Raw genomic sequence first — 7,645 nt, 5'->3', positions numbered from 1 at the left:
GGGGTTGGATTGTTTTGTGGATGAATCACAAGGGGTCACAATTTTTAAGTACAAAAAGAACATGAAGTCACCGGCCGTAAAAACTGATCATTCCTTTACATTACATATTCATGGTGGCCAAAACAGTCCAATTCGATTTGAAATGAATAGAAAATTTCAAATGTGATACTTACATGACACGTTATTCTATATATGCTACTTACACATAAGTTACATTAGTCTAAGATGAGTAGAAGTAAAATATGAAATTAAACATTTACTGACGCATGGCAGTGTTGTTAACCTGTCCCTTTACGAGCCAAGACACAGAAAATCCGATGTGCCATTACAATTTTATTTAACATAGTTGGCATTTTCCAGGAACTTATGACAAACTAAACACAGGGGGTCCGACAGCAGATAATCAAGTTGTATTTTATCCTCCTTTACGAGCGAAAATACTAATTTTGACATTAGCTATTAACATTCATTGTCACATAAATACGTGCAAATCTTCACCTGTACGTGACGTCAAACAGGACAGATCCAAAACCCATATCACCCCTGTTCTATCGAACTATTTTTCTCTCTACTGTTCAAGTGTTCCTGTCAATCCTACGATACGGTCAAGCTATCGTAATATCTATATGCTTTCAAAACGTAAATGAACACATTACGTTAAAATTATCCTTAGGTGTCATGAGCCTGATATACGTAGACGTAATTTTACTTTCATTCAATAAATGTTATTCTCTTTAATAATCATGTAGATTATCGATGGAGCAGCCTGTCAAGCTTTAATACTTCCGATTTCCCGTCGAGCTTTAATAGAGCTCAGAACTGACACATCCCGAGCAAATATGATAAAAATGACGAAACAAAAGTCGCATTTTGACAATTTTGGTTACGTTTTAAACTAAATTTGGTATTACATGTACATCGTAATGTTATAACCGATAATGTTGGTTGAGAAACCACAGCACAGTAAGAGCTGTACCTTGTAGTTAAGTTTGACCTCGCAACAGGTCACGCGATAACGCCATTTTTTTATGCACAATGAAGAATAAAGTGCGATGAAACAATGCAGTATTCGTAAAATTTGATTCAAAATTGTAGAAAAATATGTGGAAAAACTTATACATTATATAATTCCAAGAAATCCATATTAGTTTTACGTCATAATGCTCCAGGTAGGATTCCGCGAACTAATACAAATTTGAGCCAATAGGCGAGAATTTGTAGTCCGTTGAATATTATTATGACGTAAAACTAACATGGATTTCATGGAATTATATATAATAATCTCCCTTACAATTATTAATTACTGATCCATAAAATAATGTTACTTGTGTCTTATACCTACTAACCCTTGATATAACAGTCGTATTCATTATCTCGCCTTAAAATAGCTGCGATTTTATAAAAAATGTTTTCTAAAAATGATGATAATTCATATAATAATGTTGGTTTCTTATGCCAATGTGTGATTAGTAAGCTCACCCACGTGACATGATTATGCAGTTAAGGGGAAAGCTGTTACGGTCTACTGACCATGTGTGAATATTTATTGCTGTAACTCTAATTGCACTGTTATTAAGTAGTTTGACATTTTATAATCCCTTGGGCAGACAACTTCATTTCTGAGAACACCGATATATGATAAGTGATAATGATAGTTAAAATGATAAGCTTGATATTATCGAAAATGAAATATGAAAAATTAGTATCATGTATCTAGCCTTGCTAAACAGTTCATTACAGGGATACGGAAGGCGGTTTGCAGGTGAAAGTCTATATATTATGCAAAACATCAATAACATGAATTTGCGTGACGTATAAATGGACGAAAACAACAAAACTCTATTAACAATATACAACGAAAAGTAAATGTGAGGATATAGTTTCCTGTGTCAGTTGATTTTTATTTTGGTATTATCGTTATTCCATAGTCTACGTTTCTCTAACATATACTTCCAGAGGTTATGATAAGTTTAATGAACAACGAATTTGCTTAAAAAACTGTTGTATCTGAAAGAGGGGATTGTTCATATATATATTTGAAACATATAAAAAGTTATTGTTTTGATATAATAATGGTTGTTATATCAATTAAAAACATTTTTATCATTCAGAAACAACAGTTGTAATCAATTTTTTTCGAAGACGTTGTGTGTTGTTAATAGATAGTTGTGGTTTACCTCGATTTATACAATTCACCAATTCATGCTATTCGTGTTGTACATAATGATAGATTTCCATCTGTAAACCTTCTCCCTTATCCCTGTAACACGATGTTCCGAAAGGCTAGTCACATGGTACTAATTTTCATATTTCATATTCCACAACTTATCATTTTGGCGGAAGAACACACTAAATCATGCAGACGACAAAAGTATAGTGTTAGGTATATACGAACTAATGCATGAGTACAACATTATTCCATTGACGGAATGTAAATATAGAATATTATAGTTTCAAATGGAAAAGTATAAGAAGTAAGACGGGTGATGCATTATAATAATGCTGCTTCAACATTTCTAGTGGAAAGACAAACAAAATTCGAATTTAAAGTGTAATGTCGTTATACTAATACATACCTAACACGTTTCTTGCTAAGATAAACTAAATCTTCTCACAAATGTCAAATGAAATACACTGAATGAATGAATGAATGAATGAATGAATGAATGAATGAATGAATATGGAGCTTCAGTAAAACTGACGATCAATAAACATTCATTCGTTTCAGTTTAGCTTTAAAAGAGTCCAGGCAACAAACCTGACGAATGCTAAGTTAGAATGACGACAACTTTATATTATCCATAGCATTTTGAGATAAACTTTTCTTATGGCGCTTCACATGATAGTGAATTATAACTGTTCCTGCTTTGTTTGTGACGAATGTCATTTTACAAATAATGTGTTACGTGCAGTTCAACCAAGATAGCCCTCCTTTTTAAGTAAGCCAATTTATGATAGACTTACCACACATTTCCCTTTGATCAGTTCAAAGGGAAATGTGTGGTAAGTCTAGCATAAACACATCTCTGTTTTCATGTACTACAAATAATGCTACATTAAAACGGTTCAATATAATATTTACATATATCGACGGGCATCACTTTGGATCAGTTTGCATGTGAAGCGTGTGAAACAATAGTTAATTAATGAACTATCAAGTTGAGAAAACACAGGTATCCAAACCCTCAGACCACTGGTAGTCGGAGATAAATAACTGCAAATGTCATTTGAGAAAAACATATGATTCAATCACTTATATGAAGTTTGATGAAAATAATTTTGTTAATTGTTTGAATAGATGGTTCCAACAGCTATCAATATAGTTAATAATGAGTACATATTATTGTTTAGGTTATGCCTAATACTTACTTCCAATTTTGCATATGAATATCTCATTACCGAATGTAAGCTTCTTGCTGAAAATCCATTATTTGAACGTATACACAGCTCCCCGCTCCTCAAACGTTATTTACAGTTCTGTGATTGAGTACTGGAATGCACATACACTATATCCAATCTTGAGAACGTTACATGGATATTTCGTAGGTTTTGTTGAAACTGTCTTAATGTTATTGAGCATTGGAATGTTTTGTCTTTGTTGATTGTCTTTTCTAATAATCTTATGAACTATTAAATAACCTTAAGGAATGCTCAATAATCTTAAGAAATATTCACTAGCTTTAAGAGATAATCGATAGCCTTAAGAAATATTCAATAACCTTTACAAAACATTAACGTCATATAGAAAGCAAGGATATATGGTTATGTATTAGCATAGTAATTATTTTAGAAATGTCTTTAAAATGATCCGAAAAATTAACTGGGTACTGGGCGATGCGTCAATTTAACATTCATACATTTAACATTCATATAATATTATGGGATAGATTGAATTCCAACATTCACTTCAGTAGTAAAGGTAGTATCGACTTTGTTATCATGACTAGACAGTTTGAATTTGCTATGACTCAACGTATCAATGCAATCAAATCAACCCTCTGATGTAACATTACGGGACACAGATGGATTCTGATCAACATAAGTGATCAAGTGAGAAATGATAGATCGCTTTTTAAAAATGTAACCCGGGAATTGATTTGCGGACTGCTGTGTATTTAATGTTCCAGATAGACGGTGAATGAAATTCCCAACCAAATGAGAAGGTGGCATTCAAACAAGGTGATGGCGAAATAACATCTTAGTATAATGCGTAGTGTATATGGCGTCTTAGAAATATACTTTTCGAAATAGCGTGATAATTGTTATGATTTTACTGCCGTCTTTGTCAATATTATTGGACCATGAATTTACCCGGTGATTTGTAATGAGCAGCCGATTGAGTAACCTTATGCTGTACCTAGAGTACAAACCTGGATTTTTACGAGGCATGCACGAATAAAGTAAATTGAAATTGATCCAATAACTGAAAGAACTAAAACCACAATAAATCATGTTTTTTTAAAGTACACCCATTTCACGTCATAAAATCAACACATAACATTGCTCAAAATACTTGATATATTCATAGTTGGTTGCATTGCGCATGTTCAGTGTAAATGTTATGTCATTAAAGGGAGGAGAGTACACGATTGTCACTGAGTTAAAGGGTCTGAATATATACTTTCGTGATAAAAGCGTTCCTTTTAACTTTCAAGAAAGGCAAGGTTTCGTTTATTTTATCCTGTCTACCGCTCGTAAAGCATCGGTAAGTAGTTTTTGTATATAGTTATTTTATTTCACTCTAAATTTCTATTCTGGTGATATTAACGTTTACAAATTCTTGATCATGGTTGCGTTTCCAAAATCGAAAAGAGATCAAATTTAAAAAAGAATTGAATTGTGACTCAGTTAGAAATGTAAGCCTGTGTTTCATTCAATGTTTGATATGAGGACACACACAGTTATAAGTTGTCATTCGTTACACAAGATGCTGCCCATTAAACGCTAAAACAAATGTTGCGAAAGATGAAAATATAATATTGCTTGAAGATTTACATGTTCATATCTCTTGACTTCCAGTAATTCTAATAGATAGTAATACTGTTAATACCGCTCCTGATAAAACAAGAGTAAAGGCTTGTAAAAACTTAGGTGATAATACTTGATAAATGATATCGAACAATGCATATATTGTAGTAAGCAAACATTGTCCCGGATTTTCCATCTTATATTACCGAAAGAGAAACTACACTTCCATTGACACCTAATAGCATTAAGTCGTCAGATGTAGAATCCTTAGCTATATAGCTGGATACAATCTAATGAAATAGTCATTATATGTAATGTTATACGAGACCCCTTACATTTTTTTTCAAAAAGCAAACTAAATCACGCATTCAGTTGATGTTCACATGTATACTACTAATATTATATTAGCTGTAATAACTAAATCAAAATGGATGAGTGTACACAGAGAGGCAGAGAGACAGACACAGAGATACATACATACATACATACATACATACATACATACATACATACATACATACATACATACATATAAACAGGCATTCACACATATATATTATTTAAGTATTTGTAAATAAATAAATAAATAAATAATTATATGAAAAACAGTAGCTTTAAAGACATCTAAACGCAAGGGTTTCCAACAGTTCTGAGTAGCCTTTGTCTTGCTAACAAACAATTATCTCGTCAGTACACTGACACAAACACAGACACATATATGTTATATATCACATCATATCATATCATCTCATATCATATCATATCATATCATATCATATCATATCATATCATATCATATCATATCATATCATATCATATCATATCATATCATATCATATCATATCATATCATATCATATCATATCATATATATATATATATATATATATATACATATGTATGTATGTATATATGTATGTATGTATGTATGTATGTATGTATGTATGTATATATGTATGTATGTATGTATTTATGTATGTATGTATGTATGTATGTATGTATGTATGTATGTATGTATGTATGTATGTATGTGTGTGTGTATGTATGTATGTATGTATGTATGTATGTATGTATGTATGTATGTATGTATGTATGTGCCTGTGTCTGTCTGTCTGTCAGTCTGTCTGTATGTATGTCTGTTTGTCTGTCTGTCTGTTTGTCTGTCTGTCTATCTGTGACTGTCTGTCTGTCTGTCTGTCTGTCTGTCTGTCTATTAATATCGATAAATATTAGGTTATGAAATACAATGTGCTGTTCCTGCGTGCTAGATTTTCTAGTCGAAGGCGAGAGTGTCACATTACCTTCTTCCACGGCCTGGTCTATACAAACACAGCATAAGGTGATAAGAATCAATACAAAGTAGAAATAATGAGAACATGGTGCTGAATTAAAAGCTTTAGCACCCAGTGTTTTCTTAATTGATTTAGTGTTTCCTGTAAAGACCGTCGCTGTACACTTCAACTAAAGAGCATGGACGGAAATGTCAAAACTATTATACTTATCTTTTATGCTGAATGACCGTGTGTCTTAACAAATGACCAACTGATATTTTGAAGTCGAGTAGTAACTGACAATTAATAATCATCGTTAGACTGAATACATAGGCAACATTGACCTTTAGCCTCAAGTGTTGTCAAGTGTCACAGTGTAAAGGGGTAGTTGTCTAAAAAATGTGTTTTGATGTTATCATGTCTATGTTAATCTAAGTCATACACATGTACAATTGTGAGTTGCAATGTTGCTCTGTCGAAATGTCATTAACTTCCTATTAAGGTTCTTGGCAAATGTTCATTCAGATCTTGCACTCGGATAATTTATATTACTTTAAACCACTGTTTCCTTGTTTCCATTCAGTTTGCAGTCATGTATCTTGTTAAAGGTCACATTACATGTACTTATGGCTGCAGTCTTCACTATTTGCAAAGTTTGGGCTTGTAAGATTGAAATGTGTGCACATGGACTCCCTTTTATAGCTTTTAACTCCTATTGTTCATTCGCACTCCTTACCCCCCCCCCCCACCCCCCACCCCACACAAACACAAACAGCCACCCTCAGTCATACATTTCACTGAATATAACAGGCCGAGCTAACACACCGTTAAGCTGCCTGGAATTCTGATCTAATATGAACATCAGTGTAGGGGAGAGAATGACACAAGAAGCAAAAATAGTGTTTTTTATATCAATAACAGAAAACGATTTTAATTCACTTCAGTCGACTTTCCTTTGTTATTTCACCTGTAATACTAGACGATAGCAATAACTTGGTAATTCAAAAACCATCGACTTCATCTTAGCAACCTGGTTGTACTTACAAAACTTAATTAATGTTATATTGTGCAAGACTTGACATGGTATAATAGACGAGTCTCGAATTACACTCGTGTTAGATACTCAAGAAAGATAACACGTTGGCTTAATACTGACTGAATACTTGCTTATTTTCATTTATATATTTAAGGTACAAAGTGACTGAGCAACTTATACATAGGTGTGAACTATTACAATGGGCTTAGTTTGTGCGCCAGTGCGTCTGTCCGTCTATTCTTCCATCTGTCCGTCTGACCATCCATCCATCCATCCATGCATCCGAACGTAATAAGTCATTTCTTTGACATATTATATGACACAAATGCAAATCATGTTTTACCCCTTTATGCAAACTTCACCAAATAGTG

Source organism: Glandiceps talaboti, chromosome 9, assembly GCF_964340395.1.
Source record: "Glandiceps talaboti chromosome 9, keGlaTala1.1, whole genome shotgun sequence".
NCBI classification, from domain to species: Eukaryota; Metazoa; Hemichordata; class Enteropneusta; family Spengelidae; genus Glandiceps; species Glandiceps talaboti.
The sequence above is the reverse complement of the archived record's forward strand: the minus strand, read 5'-3'. Positions refer to the sequence as shown.